The sequence below is a fragment of the Lepidochelys olivacea genome (genome assembly GCF_965140295.1).
Source record: "Lepidochelys olivacea isolate rLepOli2 genome assembly, chromosome: 3".
Lineage (NCBI taxonomy): Eukaryota > Metazoa > Chordata > Testudines > Cheloniidae > Lepidochelys > Lepidochelys olivacea.
The window spans coordinates 190,214,308-190,235,410 of NC_140413.1; the positions used below are offsets into that span (position 1 = coordinate 190,214,308).

At 41.1% G+C, this 21,103-nt stretch overlaps 1 long non-coding RNA gene across 2 annotated transcripts; it reads right to left on the reverse strand.

Annotated features, from left to right (window-relative positions):
* Window positions 1-196: 196 nt before the first annotated feature.
* Window positions 197-19,163, reverse strand: LOC311518418. 2 transcript variants are annotated; one of them, XR_014710983.1, is made up of 3 exons: window positions 18,963-19,163; window positions 1,668-1,736; window positions 197-285 (listed from the first exon to the last, which is right to left on the reverse strand). It is a non-coding gene; the product is annotated as an uncharacterized lncRNA (long non-coding RNA). The 2 variants fall into 2 exon arrangements; XR_014710984.1 differs by lacking the exon at window positions 18,963-19,163 and adding an exon at window positions 11,977-12,311.
* Between the last annotated feature and the right edge of the window lie 1,940 nt (window positions 19,164-21,103).

Consider the following 21,103-nt stretch of genomic DNA (forward strand, 5'->3'; position numbering starts at 1 on the left):
CTGAGAGATCAGAGCGACTCCTGCCTGGCCCATCAGAACTACTAAGTTATAGACTGGAGGAGAAAGAAGGGAATGGCACATTTGACCACATGGCACTCCCAGTCTCTGAATTTCTTTGTTACTCTGTACAGGCCCGTGTCTTGTAGCCTAAAGGAGGCCGAGGGTTTCACAAAGTTTAAAAATAAAGCACCCTCACCATGTTGCCTTTTCACTTTATGTGCAGAATGTTTTGCACAGCTCTAGGTGCTGGTGCGCCTCTAATCAGCCAGTCATGCAGCTGGAATCCTACAGAGAGAAATAAACAATTCTTCAAAAAGAATCTAGTCAGTCCTTTTCCTTCTCTCTCTCTCTTTCTTTTTCACGATAATCCTCAGTCTGGCCTGGATGTTACAGCTTCAGAGCTGAGGACTGTCATCTGTGGTCTGCCACTCTCATAGCCATGCTATGAATGACACTTTAGTTCTGTGTTAATTGCCCTGCTGCAGCTCAGCTATCAGCCAGCCCCGTCTCAGATTTACTGATTGCAGACGCAACCTGAGCGAGTGAGCAAGCATGCAGCGGTCAGGGCTCAGAGAGGCCAAGTTCAAGGGCACACACTGGTACAGATGTATAAACAAGGGAATGGTATGTAAGCAATAAAGACACAAAGGTTAGGATCAGGGCTAGCAGTACAATAAACAGCTGTGATAACCCAGTTTGTTGATAGATAAAGAATTTACTGTAAAACCCTCAATGTGCAGGATACATTTTTTAACGCTTTAAGGGATGCATAATTTTTGACCCTCCTTTATTTTGTCTTCCATGTGCTCTGCAACTATCTATGAGCATCTTTAAATATATTTTTAATATATGTATAAATCAAGCTTGGGAAGTGCACGGCCATCACGCCAGCTAGAATTCTTTCCCATCAACGCCACTCCCCTGAAAATAATGCAACACCATTTATTCTGCAGGAGATTAAGATTGCTGCTGCAACAAATTCAGAGAGGCAGGTATTCTAGTCCTTAATACTTCTGTTTCCTATTAAAACCCCCATGTTTCAAGTAGGGAACTAATTTTTTCCAATTTAATTTTAATAAAATAAGAAGAGTAAGTAAAATTTTATCAGGGCTCCTGTAAATTTTGCCTGGTGTATATTTTGCTAAATTTACTTTTAAAATATATTCCAGGCAGTATCCAAGCATTTTGTAAACTTACTATTGTGGTTCTTAAGTGTCCTATGAGGCTCCCATCAGAAGTACAATATATTGTACTGTAACTATTGATCCAAATGGCTACATTTCTAAAACAGAAAATGATTGTGTAGTGAAAGCAGTGCAGAGGTGCAGTAAAATGCCCTCAAGTATATAAAGACATAAAGATTAAAGTCACCCTGCAGATTCCCTTTAACTCCTCCAAATCCACCATGTAATGTGTTCTTTTAGGATAAATGAAAAACTTTGTACAAATTAACATGACAGGTGCCAGTGTTCATAAATAAGATTGCTCCTCAGCATCAGGGGATCAGGCAAAGTTTACTTTCCTTTAAATACATGCAAAGGCTGTTAATTAAATTCCCAGATGTCAGAGGAACATCTGAATATCTAGAAGGCAAAATAACACCCCAATATTTGTCAGACACAACACGTATTCCAGATAAGAAATTGAGACTTCAATACACAACTTACCCTAGAGTGTGCTTACCAACAATTTTCAGTTCTGTGGTTTGTCTTCAGTTTCAAGAAAGTTTAGACAATCTCAAAAAAAAAAAAAAAAAAAAAAAGACAAGCTATTAATATTCTGCAGCACCAAAATGTGATTGCTTAATTTTTATTTTTTAATGACAACCCTAGCTATTAGCATATATCTTAGATATGTTTAGGAAAATATAATTTGATACCAGGACAACTACATCCTCCTTTGCTCCTAAGGTTTACTTTCACATTAGCATTTGGATTTCTTTTTGGGTACAAAGTCCATTCCTGTCTTGAGTTCTCTGTAGCCCTAGAGCATAACCACTCGTACAGCAGCTAGAATAACAAGGCCCTGATCCTGATTAGGGCTTCGGAATGCCACTATAGGATGAATAATAAATAACAATAATTGGGAAAGATACAACCTTAAACAGCACAATATATGACTAGTCTGAGCTATGATCTCTACTTGGGGCCTGCGTCTCCTTCCATTGTATTCGATGATTAAACTCCCAGCACGAAATCCTGGCCCCAACAAAGTCAATGGTGAGACTCTTATGGGAATTTTGCATGTACATGGCCTTCAGGATCTCATTAATGAAGCTAATAAATGTTATCAAAACATCTTTATGAGTCAAGTTCTTTGGCCAGAAGATGGAAAAAGAAGCTCTGTTATTGTGAGGCCATAGTCTGACTGGTGCCTTGTCCCTTCACAGTCAGCCTGAGCAGGTTATTTATGAGCAGCATGAGTAATTTGGACAGGAGTATATTTGTCTGGACCAAAGTGTGTATTATTAATTATTATTTGTATTGTGGCAGCACCTAGATGCCCCAGTCAAAAATCAGGACCCCATTGTGGTCAGTGCTGCACAAAAACAAAATGACCAGGTTTTCCCAGCCCCAAATTGCTTACAGTCCAAGTTTATGACTGAAAAAACAGGTAGATACAAGCAGGCAGATGGGGCAGATATTACACAAGGTAACAGTGAGAGGATTACAGTTAAAATAATAAGCAGTCGATACAGCACACCAGCTGTCTAGCCATAATCAAGTGTTTTGGAGGAATCATGATGGAGGTGAGTTTTAAGGAGAAGGAGGTAGTGGATTTTTATGGGGCTCTCTTTCTCCGTGCAGGGGGCAGAATGGGAGAAAGTGGGGTGGTGCACGTGGAAAAGTTGATTAACAGACAATAGAGGGTGACATGATGGGTGGACAAGAAGCAGGTATCGATGGCGCCATACCATATAAGGGATAAGGAGGAGGGTGGAGCTAAAGCCATGAAGGGCCTAAAAAATGAAGACAAGTATTTTGTGCTGGATGTGGTGATAAAGGGTTAGCCAGGGGAGGGAAGCAAAGAGGGAGGATAACATGGTTGAAGCAATGAAATAGGAAGCTTATATTTATATTAAAACCCATGAATTGTGCCTTTTGGTGCTTGACCTAAGAGCATCCCACTTCAGTCCCCCTTGCAGAAAACTCTTTGTGTGTTTGAGGGAATAGAATCAGGGTAGAACACACCCCACTGTGTGTGCCTTCTGTCTGTCACTTTCCAGAAAATATGAAAGCACAAGTCAAAGCCAGAATTTGGCTCAGTGTGTTGAAATACCACTGTATATCTAAATGAAACCATACATTACCTGCACATTCCAAGATGCTGTAATAATGAATTAGTATACAAAGAGCCTTCAGGTACTTCCCAAGAAGAGTCCTTTTAGAACCTAGAAAAATACCCTCAAACTTTCTCACAATTCGTTTTCAAGGATCCCAGGGACTATAGATCCATCCAGTGAGGTGCTATAGCAGCCTCTGTTGACCCCATCTCTCTCACACACTCTTCAGCATTCCGCAGACTGAACCAGAGACAAACACAGGAAGGAGAAACAGACAGACTGGGCAAGATGCATCGAGTTCCTAGCAGCAGAGTCTTACTTTATTCCACACATCTATCTGAGAAATACATTGCTGGTGGGGGACCCTCGCTGGTTGTCAGAGGGATCATTAGTGCCTACAGCCAGCCTCAAAGCTACTATTTTGGCACTTAGAAGAAATTAAGAGCTAAGAGGAAAAAATAATAAGGATAAATACCTGAATCTCACCTCCTCAAACATGTAATGTAGAGAAAGATTTTGTGTGTGTGTGTTTTAGCATGGAAATATTTTCTCCCTTTGAAATAGGCTGCCCTGTGCTATGGTGCAGTTATTATTTGGGAATTCAGATTTACAGGGATTTGCTGCCTGGCCGATAAAGCCAGGAGGAAATATAGACATGCATAAATGACATATTTTCATGCTTTGTGCAAACCACCCTGCAAAGCACTTTTGAGCAGCTAAGCAATTTACATCTAATAGCAAAGTGTTTTTTAATCAGTCAGATCAATTTGTGAAGAATTGGTACATTAGGTGTAACCATATAGCAGAGATCCTTATAGCAAAGATTTAGAAGTAATTGCTCCCTGACCCAATGAACAGTGTATTACTATAGAAGTTTGTATTCTATTAAGAGTTAATAAGTGACCAAGATCTAGACTAATACACTGTCAGGGTTCATTATCATTACAGGTTCTTGCTATTTTTTCTAGTGCCTTTTGCTCTGCCCTTCTTGCTACATATGGAAAACCTATATCAAGATGGTTGTCATGGCAATGAAAAGATTTGCATGTGTCTTATCTATCTATTTAAATACCTTCTTATGGTTTATAACTACCATAATACATCCCTCCAGCCTGGCTCATTGCTAATTTAGAGCTAGCCTAGTGTGTCTGAGGTCAGTGATACCATCTAAAGCATGTTGTCTAGACAACTCTGAAGCCACTGTCCATGGGGTAATTGTTTTATGCAAATAAAAAAGTACAATGGTGACATGTTCATCCACTACCCGTGCAATCTGATTGAGCCATGTTGGACTGTATGCAGAGAATTCGTAATCATGTACTCTGTGTAGATGTTTGTTCCTGCATTAGGCAACTACCTCTTGGCTGCACTTTGGAGGGCAGGGGGGCGGAATTGACCATTTTTTGATCATGTCTCTAATGTAGATATTGTACTACTTGGCTGGTGTGTGATACTAAAAATTGACACTGCAAAAATCCATTTTAAAAAATTAGTTTGTCCTAAAATTATTCAATAAATTGAAGACAGCTTTCTAAAATTCTGCTCAATCACTTGCCTGGGGTGATTCATTTATTCTGATGGGCGAATAAAACAGCTTTCTCTCCCTCACTCTTCTACTCCCCCATGATTATTGGTATCTTCATGGTAAGGGTATGTGAGCAGATTTTGTGCCTAGGCTGGTAAGGTTTCAAGACAGTTTTGCAAGGGTGATTTCAATATGTTTAGCTAAAATTATTCAAGCTGTATATCTGGCGCAATTCTTAGCTCTTTCTTTCTTTTATGTCTTTATTCATATATTTCAGCCATTCAACTTCACTGAAATACATTGGGCTAGGTGAGCTTTTTGAAGAGACAGAGTGGAAAACGGAAAAGTATTTTGCTAATGGAATAAGAAGTGTTGCTCCTCAACAGAGAACCTATATTACTCTGTTGCTTTCTTTTTTCTTTTACCTTCCTCTCCTTAAGGAGTTTGTGATTTGCTGCTGTATTCAAATGGTAGCAAAGGTAAATGTGGCTATTACTGAATAAATCCATCACACATAGAAAACATTGTGCAGTCTGAAAACATGAAAAGAGATGACAACAACAAATAAAGACCTCCCAAATCCTAAAAATGACTACATAGAAAAATGAGACCAGTTCACTCCTGTTTAATCTTGTTAGTTTAGGGCTGTGGCTTTGTTAAGACTTTCATTGATAAAAGCCACTTCTAAAAGTACTTTAAGAGCTACTCAGATGCATTTTCTGACAAATTATATCTTGATGCTCACAGAGATTAAAAAAAAATACTGAGGATACATAGTACTTTGGTAATGGACTGATTTGCTATCTGCCTTTGAAATTTTTGACCATGCTTGCAAGCAAAAGATTTTATTTTTAGATAATTTATGTCATTATTCATAGTCTTAGGAAAAGCTAACCTATTCTTGTGGTAGCAAATCATGAACCATTTACCCTGACAATACAGTTAGACAGTGTTTACATGTAGGACTACAATCATTGTTTGACTAATCCGTAAAGGGTAGATTTTCTATTGCATTTCAATAAGCTCATCTACTTCAGTCTGTTGAGAACTTTCTAAAGATGCGTTTTCATTTATAATAGCAGATCTTGGAGTGTGGTAATCTGGAATTGAAGTTTCAGTGACAGATTTATTCAACTAGCACTTTGCATGAGGCATTGCTGCAAACATTATTTAAGAAAATACATACATAAAACTGACAAAACCTTCCAAAGATAATTTCTGCAATTTAGTAAACTAAGGATTTCAAGTCAAGCTTCAGTTTCCGGGTGTTTTTCATAATGGCTTTCACAGCAGATGACCTGACAGCTAATCTCATGATCTGAATCGCGCTTTGCAGCATATACACAAACAAACCCCCGTCAAATACTCAAAGGATCACACTGCTTTCACATGACATGTCTGCAAGTTAGCGCTGCAAATGTCCAGAGGTCCAGACTGACCTCTTGACCTCCCGTCTGGGAAACATTCCTACTCCAGGCAGCTCATTCTTGACAACAAACAGAGCAAGACCACTGGGCACATTTTGAAAAGGAAAAAGAGAACAGCCATGAATGGAGTGTGTCTGGTACAACAATGACAGACAATGAGTGTGAATAGAACTGCAAACTGTGCTCCTGCTAAAAGAGCTGGGAGCATCTTCCTTGCTTCCCTCCCCCTTTGTACCATACACCCACTGCCAGTCCTTTTCAATATTTTTCCCTTTTACAAATATATTAAATACTTGAGCCACCTCAAATATCCAACCAGTTCAAGTAACTTTAATTTAAGAATGGAAATACAAGTGATAGTGCTGTCAATAATTTGGTTGGACTAGATGACCTCCAGAGGTGCCTTCCAACCCTGATATTCTATGATTCTATATGAGTTCTCAGACCTGTCTCCCCCTCTGCCCCATCTAATCTGTGTTTAAATAATGTTACAAATGGTGACTACAACAAAAACCAGAACATGCAAAGCTGAAGCTTAACTCACGCAGCTGGAAGAGAGCAGGAGCAATGGTGCCACATTATGATGTCTATTACTAATACATACTGAAAAGTATGATCAGTACAGCAGTAAAAAAAACCCAAATGTTTGAATTTCTTGGCCTTTGTTGATAAGCGGCAGAAACTTAGCATTATTAAAATGTAGGATTTGGGTCTGAATTTCTCATTTCTGAATTTAAAAAAAAACCAGCCGTGTTCTGAGAAAAAAATAAGAAACCATGTGTTTATACAATATAGAGTTCTTCTTCCACATACTCATTCTAAAGCAATATTTTGCTATGTAGTGAGGATTGGATGAATATAGCGCATAAGAATTTTTATAGCATATAACCAAATTCCAATCATATTTTATACTGGTCTAAATCCAGAGTCAATGAAGGAATTCCAGATTTACACTGGACATGCTAAACTCAGTATCAGACTCATTGTGTTTGAGTAGTTTGGAAGTATTTGGGAACACTTCTTATACCTCTCTTGCCATTCTTTCTGATCTGAGAGAACTTAATATCTCCTTTACAACCATCAAGGCAAAAAAGAAGTAGAAAACCTATTTTGGTACAAATATTGATCTTGAGAATGTGCCTCAGTTGTCAAAAAGGGTTTGGATTTCCCCTCACAAGCTCCCCTCTAGGCACTGTAATACAACGTGGAACAAAATGAGGAAGAAATGGGGGCTGTCTCCATAGCATGCATCCTTCTGACCCGACCATGGGGAAGTCTCTATGAGAATTTAAAGGGATTATTCTGGGCCTGCAGAGAAGAAGATGCCTGGAAGTGGCAGGCTGGTGGTGTGCAACACTGGACATAGTAAGCTTGTCTATGCAGACTGTGAATTTCCTAGTTGGTGAAACCAGCAGTAGCTCCTCCTCTATAACTGCAGTCCATTTTGGCAAGGGTAGCAGGGTGCAGGTTAGTGACTAAAGCCAATTGCTTGTAATGGGGAACCATTCCACTAATAAGTGGAAAACACCTTCAGGGGAAGAAATTAGAGTCCATGCATTCAGAGTAACTTTCACATTAGGCTGACTGATTTGACTAGCATTCTCCTATGAGGAAGAGTATCTTTTATGACTGGTGTATTATCCTCCCATGGGTTTATTTTCTAAAGAATATTTTGTCAGCCTTATTTTGGATCATTGTTAGACAGTGTACGTTGGGCCTAATGTCCAGAATGTCCTCTTCAGATCCCTCGTGGTCAAGTGCAATAACCTAGCTAAAAAATTATAGGTCATATTCATAGCCGTACATTTGGATATGCTCATGTTCACATGGGACCACAGCTTCAAATTAAATATTAAATATGTTTAGAAGAGAAAAATTCCAACAAAATACACAAATGCAATTAGCTCGTGTTGTGGTTAATTTGAAAGTGATGGGCTTGTTGGATTTTTTGTTTAGTTTTACCTGCAGAAACATCTTAAGGGCCAGTGTGTGGCCCTTGCTCTGGCTGCTTTGCACTGTTCTAGCACAGCAGAACTACCATAAAGCCAGTTTAAGCTGCTAACAGAGGATTTCCTTGTGTAGGGGGATCTTCGGTGGTGTGAGGCTGGTATACTAGTACCTGCACACACATGCACACACATATACACATATGGTGTAAGGGTGTGGCTGGGCAAAAGGGAGCATGGCCTGGAAGCTGTTATGTCCAGCTGAGCCTTGTCTGTCAGAACATACCCTTGGGATCAGGGGCAGCTGGGTATGAGATAAAGTAGGCTCCGGCTCCTTCAACTTATGCAGTGGGTTGGCCCCAGATCAGGGGAGTGTAAAGATGGTTTAAAATTTCCTTTTCTTTCCCTCACATCTGGGTAAACCCTGAGGGTATTGTGGGAAGAGCAGAGAATTTGTCCCTAAAGCTGTCACCCTCTGAGGGGAGATGGGATGCTTATGCTCATATGATTTGAAAATGACAAAAATATATAAGAAACAAAGGTTAAAATAAAATTACCTTTCTACCCAGAGATCATAGGGGAGATTTTCAAAGGTCCAGTTCCCAGCTGAAATTGAGTGTGATTCAGCCAGGAATAACATGACTCTTACTTTGGGGTGTAAAGAAAATCACTAAGATTTAGAGAATTACAAACTTATTATATTTCCTGAATGGGAGGAAACCTGTGGTTGGAGTTATTTATGTTTTAGACACGTTCTGACTTATGATTATTGTTCTTATTTATTGAGGACTGCTGGCACAGTGTTGTACAGAACACAGAGGAAGACACCAAGCAACGCAGTGTGCTCATAGTTAAATACCTACAGTCATCAAAAACAGCCCAAGATTCTGAGTGCCTGCAACTTCCATGCATTTCAGTGATCAGTCTTCTGTATTAAATTCAGGGTTGTGTCCATATGCTGAATCAGCATTTTAATAAAGGTGTTACCATAACACTTTAGCTGAAATTCCTTGCATATTAATAGCCTACAATTACAAATACATCCTGAAAAGTATGATCAGTGTATGGCTTTGTATTCATTTTTAGCAGCAAACCCAAACTACTGTTTGTTATTATGTAGTCTTTATTTCTCCCTTCCCCCACCTTCTACTCCACCCCCATGCCCCACTGTCCCCAATTCAAAGATTAGCACATTGATCCCTGCATCTTATTTCCAAGCAAATCCTGGCAAAAGAGCAATATGCACATTTAAACGCTCCCTGGTCAGCCTTGCAGGAAATGAGCACAAAACTGCACCCAATACAGGCACCACACAACAGTCTCAAGCAAACACATCCAGAAGCCACTTCTCCTCACACCATAATGAAAAAAGAAAACCCTCCCTGCCTTGTTACCATCTAAGTTTTTGTCTCATTTTGCCTTTTAATGCAACTAAGTAAATCCAAATAACTGGAGAGAAATGAATTATAAATGGAAGAAAAATGAGTGTACTATTAATACTACTCCCAGAAGGGGATAAAAGGGATCAGAAATTTTATCCCATGGTGCAGCTGAGAACTGACAGACAGACTGGGCTGACATTCTGAGGCCACACTGTTTTCATAAGGGAAAGAAAAATCCCTTATCGACGTGAAGTGATATTTTAACCACTCTTGTAGACGTATGTTTAAGAGCCTGTCTACAGCCCTGCACAACACATTTTGTTCCAGGAGATTGGGGCGTTTTTGAATAATATAATAGCTCGTAAGAGGCACAGTCCTAAAATGGAAATGTGGGATGTTAAAATGATGGTTAACTCTGCAAGCAACTGATCTCTTCTTTAAGTCATATGAAATATGCCCATATAAAACAGGGAGTAAACAAAATTCTGTGCTTAACAATCTCCAGGCTCTTCAGCTTTCCCACAGAACTGACCCCTATAACTATAACAGAGTGATATGGATGAATAACAAAGCTCTGCAGAAAAGTACAGATTGACCCAGCCGTGACCTTCCTGAAGCCAGGTGCAGCAGGGACACACATAGTCTGGCACATTCCATTTTAATTTTGCTTGGGTAAAGAGCTGATAAAGTCCCATCTAGTCCAGTGCTTTCATTCTGGTGGGAATTCCAGGAGATAAGAAGAGTATTTTCTAAATTATTTACTAATAGCAGATTTGGAAAAAGAAAAGCAGCCCAGTGTATTTGGCTTAGGGCTGGGGAGCCATCTTCTCCCCCGCTCCATCCTCAGCCAATAAGGAGATCACTGCTTATCATCCCCCATTTTTTTAATTCCTCACACAGGGCCTGATCCTGTGAGGTGCTTAGCACCAGCCGCTCCTGTCACCTTGAGCCCCAATTCAGGAGTGCACTTCAAAACATGCTGTAGTATTCCATCCCTGTTCGGGACAGAACTGAAGCAAGTGCTTAACTTTAAGGGCATCCTTAGTCAAATTGACTTCAAAGCAACTTAATATAGGGGCTTAAATTCTTTTGTGAATTGGGGATACTTTCCTAAACGTGGACCTTGCTCTGCACCAGTCAAAGTCAGGCCCTAATAGTGGAGGTTAATTTTAGGAACTGACACTTGTCACATTGCATTCAAAAGGGATAGCTTCCAAAGGTGCAGGATAGGGCCTTGATCTTAAAAGGGACATTGTCAACTTGAAGTCCAGTAAATTACAGAACAGGGATTAAAAATAGTTTCAGGTACTCTTCCTGGCCTTGAGTCTCCTTGCGAATTTGTATCGCTTTACAATGAGATTTTTCAAAGGCTTTTCTCCCCCACACCTCTGCCCTGTGAGAAAAACCCACAAAAACCACAGGTAAAACTGAACTAACTCACTGACTGCAAAGTGGAACTGTGCTGGAGACTACCCAAAGTAAATGAGCTGAAGAAACAGAGAGAAATATTTGTTTTCCTCTAATATCCTAGTAATATTCAGTGTCACTGTAACAATAATAGGTAAAAAGAGTTCTGGAAAAAAAGTGTGTTTTAAGGCACCGTGTCTAAGGAATTGATCCTGCTCCATTAAGGTTAATGGGAATTTTCCATTGATTTGTATGGGAGCAGGATCAAGCCCTAGGAGTAAGTTGACAGCATCTTTTTACAATCATGAAAGCTGTAGGACAAGATTTACAAAAATGACTAGTGATTTGGGAGGCCTCAATTTTGGGGGCTCATCATGAGACCTCTGGAAGGGGCCTGTTTTTCAGAGGCAGGGTGCTTAGAGTTTTCTGAAAACCAGGCCCTTTTCACACTATCTCTAGTTGGACACCAAAAATCGCTACCTTCTTTTGAAAATCTTGGCTCTGTGATTTGGGGAAGTGGAACAGGTGAAGGATAATAACAAAAAAAGCTAATGACTCTGCTTTGATTAAGGTAAAGCTTATACATTTATTTCATCGCCTCCTTTGTATTTCACTCTTTGGTGAATTTACTACAAATAAATCATTTCTTGGCTGAAATAAACCCCAAACCATCCAAGGAACAAACATATTCCAATTGCCAACTCCAGAGGAAACAGGGAGACAAATAAACCACCCCAGAAATCTGGTGAGTGGAGTTCAATTCTTATTAGTATTTTATACAAAAGGAAGAAAAAACACACAACTCAGATGGAGAAGGTCTGCTGCCTCTCAGCTCCCTCAATGACACTCAATACTGTGTTTCCTTTTGTGATCAAGTAATTATTCACTCTTACCACCATTTATTCACATAAAACAAGGAAGCACTATTCCCTCTACCTTAGCCACAAATAAAAAGGCAACAGTTTGTGAGAAGTAATAATCTGCAGGTTTGCGCTCCACAACTTACCTCCGATAGTTTGTCTGAATATTAATGAGTTACTTCGCTCATAATGACATGCTGGCCTATGAGATTCAGACAGACATGGACGCTGTGTGATTTTAGTTTCACCTACATTGAATTTGGATGGCAGAGCAGTCTTCCAGCAGGGTGAAATGCTGACGAGGACAGCAGCCAACAATCCTTACCCAAGAGACAGAACACAGCAGCAGCATGACCTCCTTTTACTGGCCCAGTGACCAAGAAGTACAAGACTAGTCTCAAACTCATGGGTTCACAGCAGCAAACTCTTTATCAGGAGCCAACAGGCTGGTCTCCTATAACATTTTCATCTGTGACCTTTCCTTGCCCCCTCCCCAGCTTTTCATGATAAGATGAATCTTCCTTAACTGTCAGAAGCTGCTCTCTTTAGCATGTTATGCTTAGTGTTTAAGGCATGAGTACATATTCAGTTGTGAACATGCTGAATTTTAAGCAGCTGCAATTAGTTGCAGGGGGAGGGAAGGGTGAAGAGATTTAATAGGTTCATGTTTCGTCTATAGAAGGCTACCTTTAATGTTCTGAGATAAACTAAGTTCCTGTGGATCCTTCTGTGGATTTTCACTACAGGACCCCATTGACTTTCATGGAGGTTCCTTGCACGGAATGATGGTGGGACGTGGCTTTGAGAGATCGGCAGCTACACGAGGAGACACACAATGTACAATGAAACCAGAGTTGTCAGATGTCCGGTTTTTGATCGGAACGCCCGGTCAAAAAGGGACCCTGGCAGCTCTGGTCGGCACCACCAACCAGGCCATTAAAAGTCCAGTGGGCAGTGCAGCAGGGGCCCAGGGCTAAGGCAGGCTCCCTACCTGCCCTAGATCCTCATGGCTCCTGGAAGCAGCCGCTGGGTCCCTGAGGCCCCTAGGCTCGGGGCGGTCAGGAAGGCTCCACACGCTGCCCTGACCCCCAGTGCTGACTCCACAGCTCCCATTGGCTGGGAACTGCTACCAATGGGAGCTGCGGGGGCGGCGCCTGCAGGCGCAAGGGCAGCGCGCAGAGCTGCCTGGTCACCCATGAGCCTAGAGGCTGCAGGGACCTCAGAGCCATGGTAAGTACTGCCGGGACCCTGAACCCCCTCCAGCACCTCAACCCCCTGCCCTGGACTAGAGTCCCCTCCTGCACCCCAAACCTCTCATCCTTGGCCCCACCCCAGAGCCCACACCCCTAGCCAGAGTCCTCACCTCCTTCCACACCCCAACCCCCTCCTGTGCTGCAAACCCCTCATCCCCGACCCCTCTCCCACCCAAAGCCTTCCCCCCCCTCCCGACACACACATACTCCAACCCTTTGGCCCAGCCTGGAGACCTCTCCTGCATCCCAAACCCCTCATCCCTGGCCTCACCCCCAGCTAGAGCCCTCACCCCCACCCCTGCACTACAACCCTCTGCCCCAGCCCGGAGTCCCCTCCCATACCCCAAAGCCCTCATCCCTGGCCCCACCTCAGAGCCCACACCCCCAGCTCAAAGCCCATACCCCTCCCACACCCCAACCCCCTGCCCCAGCCCAGTGAAAGTGAGTGAGGGTGGGGAAGAGTGAACAACAGAGGGAGGGGGAATGGAGTGAGCAGGGAGCAGGGCCTCAGAGAAGGAGCGGGACAGGGGCTTTCAGTTTTGTGTGATTAGAAAGTTGGCAACCCTAAATGAAACACACAGGGAAATATTTGTAGTCTGATTATCAGTGGGCCAACCTCTATTTCCATGCAAAGCCTGCATAATTGAGCCAAGTGCCAGGAAGAGCTGTGGAGGCTGATGGGGAAATTATCTGCACGCTGAGGCTGTGAACAGCAGTAGAGCTGTTCCACAGCTGTGACACCTGGCTGCAGTAACTTCTATAGTTCCCATGCTCCCTCTCTTCCACGCTGCCTATTTATACCCCTTGACTCCCTCCTAGAGCTTTCTGCCTATAGTGCCCCTTCTTCCCGCTCTGTACAGAGTTTGCTGACAATGTCTACCATGACCTGTTTTCCCCTCTCCACTTCCAACAACCTCTTCTGTTTCTGCCCTGTCACTAATAGCAAATGTTCTCCATACCTGTGACCCCTTCACCTGTCCCTTGCTCACCTCCTTTCTGAGTTCCTGAGCTCCCTCATGTTCACCTTCATCCCCTCCCTTGGCTCTCACTTGTCTCTGGTTCCTCCTTGTCACAATACAAGCATGACTTGATCTTCCCCATCCTCAGAAAGTCTTCTTTTTGACCCTCCTTGTCTCTCCATCTAGTACCCCATTTTCCTTCTTCCCTCAATTCCCAATTCACTGAATCTCGAGTTCCTCTCATCCTGCACCATCCTCAACTCCTTCTACTCTCGTTTATACCTCTCTGCTCCACTGGAACTGCTCTCACTAAGATGGCTAATGACTTCTTCCTGGCAAAATGCCAGAGACTCTATTCTGGCTTCATTCTCATCAGCTTCTCTATTGTTTCTGTTGATCTATCTTTCCGTCTCACCATCTTATCTTCTCCATGACTCCATTGTGTCTTCATCCTCCTCCCATCTCTTTGATCATTCCTTCAGCAGCAATTTCAGTGTGTCCTCCTCCTCTTCCATCCATGGTTAGAAGTAAGCTGTGTTCCCAGCTTCAGTTATTTTCAAAACTTGCCAAACACAAATGTTTGTATCTTTAAAAGTGCTGACCTGATTTTCTTCAATCTTGACATTTTCTGAAGATCTCATTGAGATCTAGAATGAAGTCATATTAGAAAAAAAAATCAGTTCCATAATTATAAAGTTATGGCGATTTATCCTTGATAAGCCATAGGGCCACCTTTACTTATGTGTGCTAAAGGCTTAGTTTGACTCCCATTGACTAAGCTCTTCTAATGGTACCTGTAAGGGCATCAAAGTACTTACATGCTTTAGTCATCTTTTGGTCAGCTGGTGCGTTATAAGCATCCTTAGGCAGTACTAGTTGGTCTTTGGCAAATGGTTCCTTTCCATGCCAACTTGCCTCTGTTCTTCTTTTCAAGCCCAGATTCATGGGTTTTGCTTCAAGTGGAAGTGAGCATGAAGCTTGTCTTTTTTATGTAATTACTTTTTAGCTTCTGTATTGCTGAAAGATCTGAAACCTAGGTATTGCTTTATTTCAGGATGCTTCTCCACCCTCCTGCCCAGGCCAATGAGGATTAGGATTTGGTTCTTTTGTAGAAGGAAGTGCACAGTGATTGACACCCTATAGCTAAAATAGTAGCTACTTGATTATCTAGGTCCTGATGTGAAGCCATAGATAGAGTCCCACTGATTACAATGAACTTTCTTTAGATCAATAGTATTGCTGGTAGCTTTTGAGGAAGTTATTTGTGTGAATGGGAAGGTGACATGGCAGCCACCTCATAAGAGGAGAGAAAGCAATGGAAGGACACTTCAGGATGAATATGTAGGCATTAGCTATGATTGAGATTTCAAAGAGCCAAATACAAATAAATACCAGAAGACTGGTGAGTATGCAAAGATTCAGAAGTGCTCTCTCTCTTTTCTACCTTAGTATTGAATTTATTTTGTCAAGGCTGATGGGATTCCCCAAAGAAATGCCAACATGGAAAAATTTATTTTAATATATTTTGAGAAGTCTTGATGATGTTTTGTCGTGCCATAAAACTCAGTACAGTATTTAACATGTCACACTGTGTGTTTTTGTGCACTGTCAGCAGATCTGAGTAAGTAAGTAATAGAGAATTATGTACCCAGTGAAATTAACTTTTTCCCTGTGCATCAGTTGTCTGCAAGCAGTTTACAGATTTCTAACATTTCTTTGTTATTTAAAATTATTCTGTGAATAATGTGTACAAGAATCTTTTCGTCTGTAGAACAGATTGTTCGTAAGCAGTTTGTTATGAGATGTTGATATCTGAGCTGCGCCAGTTTGTTTTGATTGGACACATAGGGCACGCATTTCTATTGCTGCTTCCTGACTGACTGAGCTAGAATCTACTAAGCACATTCATGTTAATGAATTTAAAATTTAATTTTTGCAAAGAGTGTTAATATTTGCTTAAAGTTTGCTATATCTGCCAGTACGGCTGCCATGAACTTGTGTGTGAAAAGGAAAGAAGGGCCCAAACCCAGCTGAGGCAGATTTATTTATTTATGCTGGTGAATATTTACAGATTTTTTAAAGATATTTGCCCAACCCTAATTGTCAGGTTATGTCTGCTCAGGTCATGGAAGAGTGGGTCAAAAATTATGAGAAAAAATTGTTTTAGGATGATATTTCAATTACAATTTAAAGAGTCCCACCATATCCTGGGATCTGTCTGTTGCACAATGTGATATTGCATTCCCCACTGCCCCAAGCATGGGTAGTAAGGGAGTGTTCCAGTAATTATGTCAAATCCCCAGTGCATTTTGAAGTAAACTATCTAGAATAACAAATGTTAATAGCATGTCACTCTTCCATCTCCCAAGTATAAATGAATAAATTGTGGTGATGCTATGGGGATGCCTGCTCAACTCAGTGAACTGGGAGGTATGTGCCCAGTGTCTGCTTTATTTAACAGGAGTTATGCATGTAACTTGCTGCCCCACCATTATAAATGTGTGGCCCTTTATTCCTGCTACTCACATTAGGTCCAAGTTGCTGCATCAGTCCAAACAGCTTTTCATTCTTACTTTGCCCTGCACTCAAACAAAGTAGTATTTTTTTTTACATAAACTGCATATAAAATCCCAAACATGAACTTAAGCCCCCAAAATGTAGCTTTTTAATTTTAATGGTGAAAATGTTGCCTTTGGAGAAAAAAAACTTGAAAGAGATAAGCAAATTAAATTACATTCCTCTGTGGACTCAAATGTCTTCTCCTCACTGTGAAAGTTGTAAGGGGTATTCTTATAAAATACAGATTCCCATAGGGGAATTAAAAGCAATTAAAATAACATTAGCATTTTCCATAACTTTACAATGCTTATGTGTGTTATAAAATCATACAAATTATTGAAAAGTTATTTGTATTAAGATTATGGACTATGGAGATAATTTGCATGATTTAGAGGCTGCAACTACAAATTGTGAGTAGGCGAATTGAACCATGGTTTACTAGATTGGCATCTAGAGTTGTGACAACTAGCCTATAGCTGGATACTTTGCTGAAAAATGTTAACTTACAGTGCTACAGAAGTAGCATTTTTTTAACTACACTAAGTGTGCAGTGACACTAAAAATCAGTTTCCACAAAAGCTACTGTATCCATTGGGATAAAGGCCAATGAGTTCAAGTGGAAAAAAACTGACCCTTAGGTATATATGGTTAGGCTGCTGATGTGGTGAAGCCACTGCTTCTTGTGATGACCAATATTATCTCATTGTTGACTTGTACTCCCTCATCTGTTTGTATCCATATGTTGCCTTTTGTCTTGTATTTAGATTGTAAGCCCTTCGGAGAAGGAACCGTCTTTTTGTTCTGCGTTTGTATAGCACCTAGCACAATGCTAGGAGGAGGAGGACATACATACAGTCCTTATACATGGATAAAGAACCCAAGTATGACTGGAATGTAAACATTTCTGTGTTTCAATTTGAAAAAAAAAATGTAAACTGTAGCTTATGCTGCTGTAGCACCAAGGTCCATTGTAGGTACTCCACCTCCCTGAGCAATGGTAGGTACATCAACAGAAGCATTCTTCCGTAGACCTAGCTGCATCTACAATGGGGGTTATGTCAACATAGCTAGGATGCTCAGGTGTGTGAATTTTTCATTATATTCACCACATTCATTTACAAGTAATTTACACCCACTTTAAAGCTACTTCATGCTGGCAGAGCGAAGTTAATGGCAAAATTCCAGCTTTCAGGATTTCACCCCTAAGGTGGTGTAAAGGGGATTAAGTATAAATGAAAATAAGGGAAGCAGATGCAAAAACTGCTTAACTCCTGCATTTTGTGTACTGCAGCAAGGACATATTTCAGATCCCCTGCTTTCTGCCTTACTCTGTGAAAGGCATTTGAAAAAAAGCCTTGAACACAAGCTGCAGGATTATCTGTACCTTATTCTTTCTTTTGGGGGCTGATCCTGAAGACTTTACTCATGCAAAACTCCCATTTCAAGTGATACATTGGAGTTCTTTGATTCTGACAGGTGAAATTACCATAGTGAAGCATCTGAAGCAGTAGGGAAATACCAGGAAAACTCAGGTAGAGATAGCACCTAATTTCTAAGGAAAACTAAGGGCAGGGTATAGGTAAATGGAATTCTATTTTCACGTCTCCTACGGGTCTCTTTGAGCCTGTTCAGCGTAACAAGTAGTTCCAGTAGAAGTGGTGGGAGACCTTCTCGAGGAGAAGACCTTCAAGATTATTACTACTTTGCTATATTTCAAAGGTAGTAAAAAGCACAGATAGTGGGAAAGTGTTTGATTCCGTCAACCTAGATGATAAAAAAAAAAACCCTTCTCAATGCTTCTAATGGAAATGGGCATCAGATTGTTTGCAGATTGCAGACAACTGCCCGTTTGAAGGGAGTATAAATCTGCCAAGCTGCAGCTTGCAGCCAGTAATGATTTCTTTATCATGGGCTTCATGCATTCATTAACCTCAAATCACAAGTTTGAAAAATAAAGTAGGCCCAATTCATCCCCATTGCGACTCCACCCAACAGAGCTGCACCAGTAATGAATCCAGCCCAACTGGATTTTCTTTCACCAACATTTATCCTGCAAAGTAATTGTAAGACAGCTGTCCTGTTTTATGGTGGGGGGGCGGGGGGGATGAGAAAGAGAAATGCTCAGAAGCAAAATGGTCAGGAAGAAAGAATCTTAAAGAGGAAAGGGGCTGTGGGTACAGGGAGGTATATTTCTTTTAAAGCACCTCAGGAAGTTATGTTGCTTTAAATTCTTCAGCCCTGGATCTCTGATGAAGCACACATTTCACTTTATCATGTAAAGGAAAGAATAAATTGAGTACCATAAATCGGAGTTGTGCTTATGGTTAAGGTGCTGTTTATCTGACTGATATTTAGACTGACCTTTGCTGGGTTGTGGAGTTTGTCTGTCTGCAAATCCTCAAATCTCAAACAGAGAACACTGCTGAGAACCAACTGACCCGGAGGGAGATGAAATATTATCTTCTTCACTGTATACAACTTTTTCTCTGGGAGCCTCACTGCCGCTGCAGCTTTGTTTTTAGACTTTCACAAGGATACATACTTATCTGCCATCGACACATTCCTGACAGGCTTCACCCAGGAGTGCCCACTGTCCTCAGTTCAAAAGGTTTGTCCATTTACTTTGAGCCAGCTCCACGTTTCATGTTCTGACAGTTCAAGGGACTCCTGCATGTTTGATCAGCAAATACAAAAAAACAGCCAATCCTAGGCACATACAAAGTTATGTCCTAATTTATCCTCCAGTTCACTCTTTCCTATTCTCTTCTCATCCACATGTTATATCATGATGCATGCTGCAAAATCTGGACAGAGCTCCACCTAAGGAAACATCAAACAATCTTGCTTTAATCTGGCATCTAATTTACATTGTAGCTTACTGACATGGACGTTTTTCAAGCACTATTGTTTGTCTTTAAAATACTATTTATTTAAGTGTGAGAGCAGCATTGCTTAGTACAAATCAGATACCAAAGCTGGTCATTAAAAGGCAATTTTCTTGTCCTGCAGAAAATGTGACTAGCATTGCTGGCCATGCCAGCCCATTTCCATGGTCTGTATCTATGATTTAGCATGGGAGCTGGACCATTTCACTTATTTCACACCTCCAAGCCTTTTACAAACATTGAATTAAACTTCCCAGCCTACCTATAAGGTAGGTATTATTATATCCATTTTGCAGATGTGCACAGTGAGGCAAAGAACTTGCTCAAGTCCACCAAGTGTGAGTTATGTACACATGAATTAGTGGCAGAATCAGACACAGAACATATGAGCCATGACACTCCAAGTCCCACTAGACAACTGCTAATTTGATTTTCTTCCCTTTTATCAAGAAAAAACGGGACTTGGCTTTGGGTTTCATTTCCCAAACAAACCTTTGGGATCAGATCCTGAGCTGCTGTAAATTGGCATAAGTCCAGGTGAAGATCTAGCCCTTGATTCTTAAACATTTAGGGAAACTGCATTGCCTAGAGGATTGGTTATGCAATACAGGGCTGGTCAGAATCTAGCCTCGATTTGTACTGAATACAATTTTTAATCACCTGGTGTGTTGTTTAAATGTGAAATGAGTTGGAGGGCACTGTTTACCTTCTAGTGAACAGACACCCAAGTCATAATCATTCCCTTGTTGGGAGTTTTAGCAGGAAGGCCAAGGATGGAATGAGCATGAAGACTAAATTACCTTCTTACCTCTACAACTGGTCCCTGTGATTGAAAATCCTATTACCAATAGAAGAGTCTCTTCAGAACACAGCACAACATTGTGGGAGCCCCTTGCATTGCTGCTGTACAGTGATCACTCTGACAAATTTGTCTTTTTCCCTAAACAAACAGGTAAAATAACCTCAATATCAACAATTTTTGTTACACCTCCTCTGTTTACTGTAGGAAATACCTCTAATACTACAATGATTGAGTTAACATTATCTAAGGGGTTGGGCTGGGTTTGCGGGGAAAGAGAGGATTTCAGTCTGTAGCATTGTCAGTCCAGCACTTTCACAAGCACAAATACAGGAAGATGGCGTGTTCACAGAAACTAAGTTTCAAACAAACTAATTAGTAATACGAATACTTCATCTAGATGGCAATGGAAAAAAATGGCAATATGTTGCAATTGACAGGGCTCTTCTTACTGTTTTCAGACCTCAGCTAAATGGCCGGAGAAACTTCCTTCCACTTGAGGTGAGAAAAGGGCAAAGGTCTCTGCTTTTGTGCTTAATTGTAAAGAGACCTGGGCACAAAGGGACAAATTTTGACTCTTGCCCTTTACTCTGCCATAAAGCAGGCAGAGCCATCCCTAGAGGCATACCCCAAGCAGAAGAAGGTTCCTTAGCCAGAGTAGAGCTCCCTGCTGACCACCTTAGCAGCCTGTACATTGGAGATGTTTCAGAGTAACAGCCATGTTAGTCTGTCTTTGCAAAAAGAAAAGGAGTACTTGTGGCACCTTAGAGACTAACCAATTTATTTGAGCATGAGCTTTCGTGAGCTACAGCTCACTT